Source organism: Emydura macquarii, unplaced genomic scaffold (genome assembly GCF_026122565.2).
Source record: "Emydura macquarii macquarii isolate MOO-44397 ecotype Brisbane River unplaced genomic scaffold, CSIRO-AGI_Emac_v2 contig_31, whole genome shotgun sequence".
Taxonomy (NCBI): domain Eukaryota; kingdom Metazoa; phylum Chordata; order Testudines; family Chelidae; genus Emydura; species Emydura macquarii.
The window spans coordinates 1-13,172 of record NW_027130168.1 but is presented as its reverse complement, the minus strand read 5'-3'; the positions used below and the strand labels follow the sequence as shown (position 1 = coordinate 13,172).

Sequence of the window (13,172 nt, the reverse complement as noted above, 5' to 3'; positions counted from 1 at the left end):
ATTTGCCACCTCCTGAAGACTTCAAGTCAAGACTGGACGCCTTTCTGCATGATGCTTTAGTCAAACAGAAGGTGTTCAGCTCATTACAGCAGTAACTGAATAAAATTCTATGGTCTGTTATACAAGAGGTCTCCTTAGATGACGTAAGAGTCACTCCTGGCCTTTAAATCTATGACTCTATAATAGCTACGAGGAAGAACTAAAAGAACAAGCTGTGTTGTGTTCCACACACGGGAACACCAGCATGTATCTGCATGCGCTTGCAGCCGTGTGCACTGTGCCAGTTGTGGCTGTAATGGGATGGCAGATGGATGAGTTGGAGCAGCTTGGCAGAGCTGTGACTGTGCTATGAAGAGAGGTGCATGTGACGCTTGAAGGACCAAGTGTGCCTCATTTCAGTGCTAAGTGTTGTAGGGTGTATCAGTTAATATGCACCCGGGTATGTTCTGCCACGTGGATCGTCAGCACTCGGGTGACACACATGCCAGTTGTCTCCAGGGCTCAGGGAGGGGGCTGTGGAGACAATGCCTCAGAAGTAATCCTGGGGGGAGGGAGCAGGGAAGGTAAAGGAGTGAAAATATTTTCAGGTCTGAGATGGTTTGTGTGGAGTAGGCTCAGTGATACAGTGTGGGCCAAGTGAAGGCAGCTTCTGTTCTTTATGCCAGACCTAAACCCAAGTTTTGCCTTCGGAAAGGGAAGATGTTAGACTCTGTGCTATACGGCTCCTGTGCTCTGTTCCCAGACAGTTCTCTAGCAGGGGAGGGCAGACAGTTACCATATGAGTAACTGGCTTGTTGGGGTGTTGCTGAAACAGGACAGAGTGAAGGTTGCAATGTGGGGTGACATGAGCCTTAACTCTTCATTTCCCCTTCTAATAACCAAGGGGACAGGAATCCTCACCCAGCGAGGTCACATTCTCATAGGTCTCCCGCATGACGTCCCAGTAGAGGGCTCTCTGAGTGGGGTCCAGCAGAGTCCACTCTTCCTCAGTGAAACACACAGCCACCTCCTCGAAGGTCACCGGCCTCTGAAAGAGCAAGGGTCCAGCACTCAGCACCTGCTGCCCCCATTACCACCCCACTATTCACGGGGGAGCGGGGCCAATCCAATGGATGCTCTGGCAGGCTCACAGTCAGCAGAATCCCACCTGCACCCTGCTCAGAGCAGCCAAGAGGTGTAGGGGAGATAGAGAGAGCCCCTCATCCCGCCCAGCAGATGGAGGGGGGCAGAATATTTTTATTCCTCACACACCTACTAGCCAGAGGCTGCTATAGGACATGGAGCCCCCAGCAGTGTCCAAGGACAGCTCCCTGGTGGGAACCCCAACCCCTCCTCACTGTCAGCAGCTGCATGTGAGGGGATGGGGCATCTCCACTAAGCCTCATTGGCAGGTGCCCACTTTGTATTTCATAACAGCCTCTGGCTAGTGGGTTTAGGCTCCAGAACTGGCAGTCTGGTCATTTCTCCAGCCCTGTGTGGTAGCGGAGGGGAGACGAGGGGAGGGGGAGTTGTTTCCTATCCCATAAATAGGGCAATTTCTTCCCACAGCCCCAAGGGGTCTATTACTAGAATCTAAGCCCCCAGGTGAAACAAGTCCAAGCAGGTTTGTCACATCCTGTCTCCCTCCTTTTCTCCACCCTGTGTATTTCCTGCCCCCTCCCACCTCCAGACTCAATTCCCTCCAGAAGCTCCCACCTTCTATGGGAACCCACCAGCAACTTTCTCATAATCCCTACCTGAGCCAGCTCCACTGCAGCCATTTCCCTTCCCCGCCCCCTGGGAGGCTGGGACAATCTGGAGTGAAATGTGGTTGTTATTCTTCCGCCTGTCTGGGTGAGAAGGGTGATTGGAGCAGTTTCATAACCAGCTTTAGTTAATTTCACAGCACCTTTGCCCCAGGCCCTTTCCCTGCAGAGAAATGTTCTAGGCTCTCAGACTGGCAAAACAATCAGTCACTTTATTGCAGTGCAGACCTAACTCTTCCTACCAGAGCTAAACCGACTGTGATCATTTAAAACCTGACATGGTCTCCAAGTGCAGCACATTCCCCCAGCAGGGTAGGACCTAGGCAGAGCTAGGGATTGGACAAAATCTATCCAGTCCTGAGATAATAACTGGAACTGAGCAGGTCTGGGAGCTTGTGAACTCTCTCCCCACTTATTTCTCCTCAGTTTCTCTCTCCTCTCCCTCTGGCTTGGGGACTTGGTTACTGTTTATTCATGGATGCCTTCACTATTCTACACTTACAAAGTCTGTGGATGATACCAAGCTGGGAGGGGTTGCAAGCGCTTTGGAGGATAAGAATAAATTTCCAAATGATCTGGACAAACTTGCGAAAAGCTCTGAAGTAAAAAGGATGAAATTCAATAAGGACAAATACAAAGTACTCCACTTAAGAAAGAACAATCAGTTGCACAAGTACAAAATGGGAAAGGACTCCCTAGGAAGGAGAACTGTGGAAAGGGATCTGGGGGGTCATAGCTAAATAGGAGCCAACAGTGTAACACTATTGCAAAAAAAGCAAACATCATTCTGAGATGTATTAGCGGGAGTGTTGTAAGCAAGACACGAGAAGTAATTCTTCTGCTCCACTCTATGCTGATTAGGCTTCAGTTGGAGTATTGTGTCCAGTATTATATCACATTTCACAAAAGATGTGGACAAATTGGAGAAAGTCCAGAAAAGAGCAACAAAAATTATTAAAGGTCTAGAAAACATGACTTATGAGGGCGGCTTGAAAATACTGGGTTTGTTTAGTCTGGAGAAGAGAAGACTGAAGGGGACAAGTTAACAGTTTTCAAGTACATAAAATGCTGTTACAAGGAGGAGGAATAAAAAAATTTTCTCCTTAAACTCTGAGGATAGGACAAAAAGCAAAAGGGCTTAAATTGCAAGAAGGGCAGTTTAGACTGGACATCAGGATTAACAGCAAGATGGGATTCTTAAATATGGAAAAGATTTTTGAAATGTTGGTTATATGGGAATTAATTGTTCCTTGGCTCTGTTCAGATCTGCTATAGCAGCTAACTGCCTATTCACAGTAGCTTGATATAAAAAATAATGCCCTCTTCCCATTCCTAGCCAATAGCAATATAAGAAAATGAATGATTTAGTCGGCTGTTTCTCAAGTGGTGGTTTGCAACCCCAAGTGACTCATGACAGGCAATAAGATGGACCTTGAGACACTATCTGTTTTGTTATCATTTAAAGGAAAGAAATTCTTACTCTCCCACTTCCTACCACTTTTATCTTTCAAGGTCACTATTCTCTGTCAGCCTCTTGAAACACACACATCCGAGTTATACGGGATCAGCCTTGGTGCACGTTTTATTCTTATTTTTACAGTAAATGTGAGGGGATCCCCCCAGAAAACTGACTTGAAATAAGTTACCACCAATGTGAAAAGTGTGCAATACTCTAACAGGCACTATAGCAGCTCTCTTCTCATTCAAATGATCCCAAATACAATATAGTGCTCTCTTCCCCTTCTTAGCCAGTCTGCACACAGGATCCCAGCCCTGTTTCTTCTTCAAGGGCAGTCCCAATTCAGGCTACCGCTGGGATCCAACCCCTCCTCACTCCTGAGACTCTGCTGCCCCCATGTGGTCATGTTCGCTCACTCAAAGCTGTCAGACTATTCAGTGTATGGATGTTTCATTCTTGTCTCATCTATTTCACACTATTGTGTTCTTTTTTCCAAAGGGAAACACACCACTGAGATTGGGATTCACTCTGAATCCTCATCAGACCGCACAGCAGAAGTGAATCTGCCAGTCACGGGGCTCACCCTGCTTCACATTGTTCCACCACTTCCAGGCACACACGGGGGCTGGAGGCCGTGATCCCATGTCACTAATATGGTTATTGGTCTGAAATCCCCCCATGGCCTGTCAGAGACAGACACATACCTGTGTTTCTCCCCAGCTCCAGGCGCAGAGTTTCTAGGGGAAGGAGAGGACAGGAGAAATGAGAATCCAGGCTCTTGCACTCATGGGGTTGTTCTTGATTATTAAAATAACTGCTGTTCACTCTGAGATGGTGACACAGCCTGAAGCCAATAATGCTGTTGCTGCAGACAGAGCCAGCCTCACAGGGTTACTCTCATGGGGAAGGGCGACTCAGTGAGCCGGGCTGTGAAACGGGGCTCCGGCTCTGTGACCTCACTTGAGTCCCCGACTCCTCCCCAGGGCACGGGTCGCTCTAACGAGGGGAGACACCACCCCCAGACTCCCGTTCACCTTTGAATCCCAGCAGCACCTGCCGCAGGATGACATTTTTCAGAGAGAAATAGCTGAGTCTCTTCTCCAGCTCCACAAACCCCAGCTCTGGCTTCTCCGATGTCCCGTCCTTCGTGCTAGGGAAAGGAGGAAGGGGTGAGAAATGGGCCTGATCCCCAACCCCTGAGCCCAGCAACTCCAGGAAAGCTGGATCTGAGCTTTGTAACCTAAGATGGTCACGGTTATGGTGCGTCACCTGCCCTAAGCCCTCTGCTGTCCATGGGCCCACAGAGATGGGACATGAGGAGAAAGGGAGACGTGCTCAGGAGCTTTCTCTGGGACACCGTGGCTCTCTGGGGTGCTGAGCTACCTCCTAAGATGAGTTACTCCAGTAACAAGGGGCACTGGGAACACGGGGAAAGGGAGGAGACATGGACCAAAGAGTGGGCATGTCTCACATGCGGCCCCAGACAGTGCTCAGGTATTCAGCAGGGAACGAGCCTGGGATCTTCAAGGCCTAAAGCCCCGAGCCCTTCAGCTGAAGCAGTAACCCTGGGCGCCCAACCCATTTGGTGGAAAGGGCCCTATCGCACTGTCTGTCACTTCAGAGGCCCAGAGCAACAGTTTAGGACTTGATACAGTGCTCCAGTCACAGCACGACACCTACGGCTCTCAATGGGACACCCAGGCACAGATATCAAGGGGAGAGGCTGCCCTTTGTACAGGAAATAAGCTTTTAGTTATTTGTATTTATTCAGTCCTTTACTGACACATTCAGGATCACTCACTGGGAGAGCTGCTCCCTCTCGCACCTGGTACGGCTCCTGCTATTTCTACTCTTTGTTTGCCTTCCTTTCCACCCTCATTTCTCCATTTTTCTCTCTTCTCTTCATTGTCTTTGGCCTTGTCTACACTCAAAAACCAAGTCGACAAAACATAGGTCGACTTACAGCCTCTGCAGTAACTGCTGCGGTGGCTGACGTCCACACCTCTCTCCTTCGGTCGGTGGAGTGCGTTTTCACTAAAAGCACTTCCACGACCTAAGAGGGGCCGTGTCAGCTCAGAGACTGGGCTCTTAGCTCAACAGCCTGGCTCCCGGGGGGGCTGTCGTCATCCCCCCATCCCTCTTCCCACCAGGAGCCAGCCCTGGGCTTCTGCCATCCTCACTGGGAGCCAGGGGCAGCCACCAGGGGCTTCCCTCCTCCCTGTTCCCAGGGGGAAGCAGCCCTGAGGAGTGGGGTCCAACTGCCCCACCTTCTCACCCCTCCCCTCCCCACCAGAAGCTGGCAGCCTTGTCAATTTCCTGGCTCTGCAAGAAATTGACAAGACTGCCAGGCTTGGGCTGGAAGGGAGAGAAGCTGCCTAGGTCTTCTCCCCTCCCGACCGTGTCTTCCCCGGTCCCCGCTCACAGCCCAGAGGTAGGCTCCAGCCACCCAGGATTGCAGAAGCCTGGGCTTCGTGCCCCACTCCCAGGCCCCAGAGGGAACCAGCAGCTCAGGGCTTGGGCTTTCTTGTCAATTTCACCACTCCAGGAGAGCGGTGAAATGGACAAGAATGGCAGCCCCACCACCCACGTAAAGGGACGCAGTGTCTACATTGACACGGTGTCGCCCTAGCTATGCTGACAAAAGCCCCCACCTCTCGTTGAGGTGGCTTTATTTTGTTGAAAATAAAACAGGGCAGTTTTGTGGGCGGGGGAGTGATTGCAGTGTGTACACCACCACTGTTTTGTCGATAAAAGCTCACTTTTGTCAACAAAACTCTCTGGCGTAGACCAGGCATTAGTGTCTCTCCTGCTCTTCCCTCCTTACGGAAACTCCCTATTCCCACCCTTCAAGGGCTTCACTCCCCGCCCCCGGTCCCACTCCACCTGCTCAAGGGATCAGCCATGGAACATTGAACGTTGACATTAAAGTCTCATCATTTCAGCTGATGCACCAATGGGACGAACAGAGGACAGGGGAGTTCACAGATCTCGGAGCCATGGCTTCAGGCCACTGGCAGACTCGGAAAGGCAACAGCGTCTCCATCTGCATCGGAGAGGGTTTCTTTGCTGCCATGAGGCCTAGGAACTTACTATAAAGTTGAAAGCTGAGGTGCTGCACACTGTGAATATGTGATATGCCACATAAATACCTGACAGGACAGGTCTGCTCCATGTCTGGTAGCCCTGGTGTGACCTCACTAGATGTCAGAGAGTAACCGGCTCTTCCCCTTGCTGAGGCAGCTGCTAGGGAAGACGTGATTGCAAATACCAACCCAGAGCGTCACACTCCTTGGGCCAGGGGAAGCTCTATATTTAGTGCAGTTTCCAAGCATAACTGAGCATGAGGGGGAGTGTAATGGAGCCAGGGACTTACCTTCCCTCAGTGCTTCCAGCAGCCTGGAGAGGGAGAGAAAGAAGAGGCAAGTTAAGGGCGGTGTCCCAGTCTGGGAAGGCCTCCTGCTCCACAAGGCAGCCACCACTGAAGTCTTGGGGGTTTGGGGAATTTCAGACACTCAGATTCATGTTTAGAGAGGAGCTGCCCCTCCCCCCCCTCCAAGGATCCCTGCTGGGACATCGCCATAGGGGAAAGTTTCTGCCCAGGCACTTTACAGGGAAAAAATACTTATCTGCCTGGAGAGTGAAATTTCCATCAGTGCTGAGAGACCCACAAGCCTCCTACTCCATGAAACCCATCAACCTGGGGTGATGTGGGGCCTCAGACCTGGCTCGGGGCCTCAGCATGGTAGGGCGCGGATGTCAACCTCCACCCCAAATGCAATTAAGACATTTACAGGGCATTTCCTGTGTGACCTTGGCAGGGCTCTGCCCCTTCCTGAACCTCACTTTCCCCATTTGTAAAATCGGGATTTTGCCCTCACCCCCTTTATAAAGTGCTTTGGGGTTTAGGCCTGAGACTGCGATAAAAATGCTGAATATTATGATTGCAACAACATGGTCTGACCTGCACAGATCGGCTCAGCAGCTGCTGCCCCTTCTCTCCTGCCATCTCACTGAGTTGGGGAAATCTCCTGGGACAGTTTGGAGAGGCCCTCAGCCCTTCTCTTGACAATGGCTCTCTCTATCTCTTCCAGCTGGGACAGCAGCAGCTGCTCCTGCTCCTCCAGAAACTCCCGCAGCTCCCTCCACTCCCTGATGATCTTCTGTCTCTCAGCTTCTGTCTCTTTCTGCAATCACAGGGAAATGGCAGATTGGTAACGGGGGAGAACCACAAATGTCCCTCCCGGCAGATGGGGGAGTTATTGACCAGATCACAGGGTCTCTTACAGTTGGGGATGGGAACTTCATTTCAGCCTGGAAGGGTGGAGGGATCATGGCAGGGGTGAGCTGTACGTCGCTAACAGGAGGGACTTTTCTCCCCAAAACTTCATCAAACTGCCCTGGCTAAACTCTCCATCTCTCCACATTTCCTCCCCATCTTCCCTAGGTGCTAGAAAGGAACCCCTATCCCCATGACATCCAAACAGCACATGGGCAGGGTCTCTGGCCTATCACACAGACTGACACTCTCCTGCACAGCAGCCTTTTGCACCCTAAGGGCATCGTGTCACCCACATGTGTCAGACCTTGCGCTCTCCCTGGGCTCCAGTGGGGATGGTTTCCTGGCTGAGGCTGGCAGGACGGGCCCTGCACTCACCATGTCACTCAGGGCGCTCAGATCCCAGGCCAACCTGAGGGGCAGGGGGCTCTGGGCACCTACCAGCAGCTCCTCGCTTTGCTGCTGCTCCTCCTCAGTTTTGGCTGCTTCTCTCTCTTTTCGTAGAGGAGCCAGATGCTCTCCCGGTGCTTCCTGGAAGAAGCAGGGGATGGAAGTTACAAATTGCTACAAACCGCCTCCCAACTGCCCGATTTCAGGGTCCATCTGGCCCTTTAGACTCCCAGGCAGTGTCCCTGGGACTTGCTTAGATTAGTTTTTCCCCAGGCCTAGCTCAGCCTCAGTGAGGAAGATCTGAGAGGAGCTGGTGAAAGGGGGATCCGGTTTTCCAGACAAAACACAGACAACCGCCCCCCCCCCCCCATGGTGAGGTGACGGGGTGCAGCTCAATCCCCCAGCTCCCAATGTCCCCTGGGCCCAGCCACATCCCAAGCCACCACCATCAGACATTCCCCAATTTCAGCCTCCCCCCCAAAGTACCGGATCTGAACATGGCCCCACCCCAGCCCCAGCTCTGCCCCCCACAAACCGGGCTCTGGGCCCCTCCGGCAGCTCCCGGGCCAGCCGCTGCCTGTCTCTGTCGCCCCGACCCTGCTCCTCCCTGCCCAGCCGGGGACCCCCGCCCTGCCTCCCGCACCCCCTCTGCGGCCGCGGGGAGTCCGGGTACCCACCCGGGGAGGGGGCGAACCAGGCAGGCGGGCCCGGCCCGGCCCCTCCCGGCCGGAGCGTCTCCGCCCCACGCGTGTCTCCGGCCACGTCGCCCCCCCGGGACCGCCCGCTCCCCTCTGCCCCCGGACCCACCGCGCCGCAGGGCCGGAGCAGCCTCCGCGCTGCGCTCCCAGCCCAGGCCATGGCTCGGAGCTGCGGACACACAAAGGGCTCCTGGACTGTAGGGACTGGGGGGGCAGGAAGGGGCGGCTCCTACCCAGGCTTGGCCCTGCCCCGGCGGGCCCCTCGCAGGGTGTCCGTGACGCTCGGGGACGCCGCCGGGGAAACCCTGCTCAGCCCCCGGCTGGGACACACACGCGTCCCTCTCCCCAGCGGGATGGGCCCCGCCTCTGTCAGCCGGTGCAGCGGCTCCGGGACTGGGAGACACGCGGGGAGCAGGGATGGGGCCAGGCCGGCCGGGGAAAGCCCCTGTCCGGTGAGCGCTGCAGCCGGGAGCAGCTGGGTGGGTGTTGAGGACCCAGGGGGCTGGTGGGGCCGGGAGGGGGACGGGAGGCAGGGAGAACAAAGGGATCAGACTCTGGCAGCTCCTGGCCGGAGAGCTCTGGAGTACCAGGGGCTGCGATTTGTCTGGAGCCGGGCTGCGCAGCTGCTGAATTCCCCGCCGGGTCTGTGCTGGGGAGAGACCTTCATTAACCCCTCAGTGCCCCGCCGGGAGGGGGGACTTTCTCCAGCTGGAACTAGCCCCCCAGAGCAGCCCCGGGCTCTGCGACCCCAGCCCGGTAACTGAGAGGCACCTGCGGGCAGATGCTGGGGACAGGCAGGAAAGTGACTCTGCACAAGGGGGACCCCCGGGGGCTCAGCTCTGCAGCCCCTGAGACTCTGCTCCCTGCTCGGTAAGAGCTCGGGGCCCCGCTACCGACAGGGGAGCCGCTGGCAAAGCTCCTGCCAGGATCTGCTCCAGGAGCACAAGGCGGGGTTCTGGTGGGGATGGAGACCGGGCCCCAGCGGGGTTTCCACTTTGTGTGTCTGGGCCGCAGGTGTCAGAGAGGGCGGGAGGAAAAATGAGCCAGAAATGTAGGGAGGGGAAGACAGTGCGAACGGGGGAGACTGAACTGTCTTCGTTCAGGCAGGAAATTCCAGGGGGAAAGAGCCGGTGACGGGAGGGGGTGATAAAGTCCTCTCTATTTTTCCACTTTCTTCTCGAATAACGATAAAATTATTCCCAGTTCTCCCCCTGTACAGTGTAACTATCATATATGTATGTAAAATCCATGTCACTTCCCCATTTTTCTCATGTTACTGACCCTTTCCCCATTCTCCTCCTCAGAAATTACCCCATTTTCTCTCTGATTTTCTATTCTCATTTAAAAATCTCCCCACTGCCTAGGAGCCTTCCTGTTCCCTCCTCTCTCCCCTGGCCCTCTTCAACCAGCCTTGCAAAGGACTCCCTGCTGCCCAGGTGAGTGTTGCTGGGGTGGGGAACCATCGCTTTCTGCTTGTTTATTGATCATTCACATATCCTTTATCCTGAATCCAGGGCACAACAGCCTCCCCGCCCACCTCTGCTGCACAGCGTGTGGCCCTGCTGCGAGGGCATTCCCTATGAACCCTCCCTTGCAGAACCAAACCCATTCCCAGAGAGAACGCTGGGAAGGAGAGGAAAATCTGCTTTCCATGCAGCTGTGAGGGCGTGGGACGCTTTGGGAAAAGCAGGACTCTGGGTGCAATATACAGGAAGGGCTCCCTAGCTCAGTGGATGGGTGTGTACATTGCTTCCTGGATTCCATCTCTTGTGTGTCCAGTTTCTGTTGTCCTGCCCAGCTGTGACGATCTGCTGGTTAAGGCGTTGGACTCAATATCTAGTGGGGTTTCCCTGCACAGTCTCAGTTCCTGTTCATTGCAGGAGGCAAGCGCCAGTCACATGGAAGGTCAGAGGGGTTTGTGCTCCTAAATCACCTTGGCGCTATTGAGATTCCTGTCCCCTGTGTCTCTTGGGATGATGGGTCGATGATGAAGGAGAAGGCGGAGACCCCTGAGTCCTAGAAGGAAAGGTTTCATCAGCACAGACTGAGTGCCCTGGATTGGGCACCCCTTCAGCATTGCTTTGTCCAAGATACAAAAGCTGTGTGCTCCAGTGATACATCCTCTGTGCTAGAGATGCTGAAGTTCTGGGGATTTCCCCTTTTTACTTTGGTTGGTTTGGGTTTTTGGGAGGGTCGGGGGCACTCATCCCTTCTCATCATTTCATACAAATTTGCCTTTGGACTGAAATTTCCCTTATGGGGTCGCAACCAGATTTGCTCCCTCCCCTTTTGTTGAGGGGGTAACTTTGGGAACATAAGAACAGCCATACTGGATCAGACCAACCGTCCATTTTGCCCAGTGTCCTGCCTTCTGACAGTGGCCAATTCCAGATGCCTCAGAAGGAACAAACAAAACAGGACAATTATTGAGTGATTTATCCCCCGTCATCCACTGCCAGCTTCTGGCAGCTAGAGGCTTAGGACCCTGGTAGCATGGGGTTGCATCCCTGATCATCTTGGCTAATTGCTTTGATGGACCTATCCTGTATGAATTTTTCTAATTCTTTTTTGAACCCAGTTATAGTTTTGGCCTTCGCTACATCCCTTGGCAATGAGTTCCACAGGTTGGCTGTGCGTTGTGTGAAATAGTTTCCCATAAAGACTCATTTTCTCCTGTTGACTGGTTATGAACTGGGTCACATCCCCTCTGATGTGTGCAGATTATAGAATCTCTGGCTTTTCCTAAATGCTGTGTGGGGTGAGTTCCTGAGAAAGTTCAGGGGCAGTGAGAGCCTGAGGGGAATGGCAGAGAGAGTAGAGGAGGGAAATACGAAGGGAGGGGAGAGAAAGGGACAGGGAACAGAAAGAAACACTCAGTGCCTGAAGCCAAAAGGTCATCCCAACTCAATCCTGCTCATCCTGGCTGTTCAGTGAGAGAGTAGCTGGTTTTCCATGGCATAAAGCCTTGAATTTTGATTCAGGCAACTTGTGTCCAAATATCAGTGGGATCTTAACATCCTGATCTCTTTTTCTCCTCCCTTTTATCATTAATTATTATTTCGAAGTGTTTGGCTTAACTGTGATCTTCTTATATAACTGTATTACGTTTGGCTTATTTTTATTTTTCCTTCACTCCCCTCTCCCTGTTGTTTATGTCATTGTTACTGTAATACAAACGAATCTGCAGCAACAAAAACTGACACAACATTTTATTTTCCCCCTTTCTCCCCATCATGCATGAGCATAGTACAAACACCTCCTACAGTTGGAAGTAGAACACGGAAGACAAGGAAATACAAATTCAGGTTACGATGGTTTCTGAGTTCTCAAATGACACAAGGATGTTCCTACAGCTCACTGTACACTCCAGCCCCTTGTATCCCCCACAGTGTGTTGAATGACCTGCTGGGATCTGGGACATTAATTCTCTTATTCCGTTGATAATGTGATTATAAGACAATGTGACTAAAATTAAATGGATTCCAGACAAGAAAAAAATACAGCACTACCTTGGCCAGGAACCCAACCCTGATCAACTACTTAGAAGGGAGCTGTGCACACCACTGTACCACCAATGTACCTGGTAAGAGTGAGTCTCTCAGCAGCCACATGTGCTTGAAAATGATTCACTCCTGCAAATCTCATGAGCAGGATGGCTGGGCTGGAGGTAGCCTGTCAGCTCTGAGCAGAGGCAGGTTCCCAGGGTGACTGAAAGATTGGAAGGCAGGATCTACATTCCCGGAAAAGGTAGTTCCATTTCCCAGCCCTCCGCCTCCGAAGGGTAATGAAGATAAATTACTGTAATGACAAACTTACCTGAGGCATCTCCTTTTAAATTGAATGTTGGTGTTCGTTCCTGCTATGTACAGGAAAGATTGTTGTTGCTGATCCCAATCCTGGGACTCTGCCAGGGTAAGGAACAATTGAGGCTTGTTACCCGCATACTAGGGCACCCCACCTTTACCCCAATCTGTAGGGCTCAAGGCATAACCCAGTAAAGGCACCTCCACCCTTTCCCAATCTGTAGGGCTCCAGGGGAAAGGCACTTACCCTTACCCAATTCATACTCTAGGGCTCAGAGTCACTGTGCACTCTAAATAAACTACACTGGACTGCTGAACCAAAGGGTCTTGGAGTCATTTGTGACCAAGGGGGTGGCCAAAGTGGAGGGGTAGGGGTGAGGAACCCTTAGAAGGGGTTTTGGAAGAAGAAGTCATGTTCTGGCCCACCCACCACCTAGGGTTTGAGGGGCACCTGAGTGCAGTTATACAGCCATGATTAACCACAATAACTGTCCCCCAGCTGGTCTCCTCCCTCCTCAATAACTAGGTGATCCACAGAGTGAGTAGGCTCTGGAGAGTGAATTCCAGCCTCACTCAAGAACTTTTGTCTCTTACCCGTGAGGCATTGTTGTGATTATGGGGGGAGACCCATGGTGGCCCTGCTTGTTACACAGGCTGACAAGTTCTGGTCTCAGCCCATGAGCACAGGCTCGGTCACTTTGGAAGATAGGCTTGTTGTTGTGAGATCAGGGATGCAGTTCTCCTGGGAGAAAAGCTGCAGCAGGCGGCCCAGTTTGCTCTGCTTCATTTTCTGTATTCAGA

The 13,172-nt window shown here is 52.6% G+C and overlaps 2 long non-coding RNA genes across 2 annotated transcripts; one reads left to right on the top strand and one right to left on the bottom strand.

The window, feature by feature from the left end:
* The first annotated feature begins 8,900 nt into the window (after nucleotides 1-8,900).
* On the top strand, nucleotides 8,901-10,523 carry LOC137165030 (uncharacterized). The gene is made up of 3 exons (XR_010923273.1): nucleotides 8,901-9,020; nucleotides 9,933-10,004; nucleotides 10,449-10,523. It is a non-coding gene; the product is annotated as an uncharacterized lncRNA (long non-coding RNA).
* Nucleotides 10,392-12,429, bottom strand: LOC137165091 (uncharacterized). The gene is made up of 2 exons (XR_010923288.1): nucleotides 12,385-12,429; nucleotides 10,392-10,584 (listed from the first exon to the last, which is right to left on the bottom strand). It is a non-coding gene; the product is annotated as an uncharacterized lncRNA (long non-coding RNA).
* Between the last annotated feature and the right edge of the window lie 743 nt (nucleotides 12,430-13,172).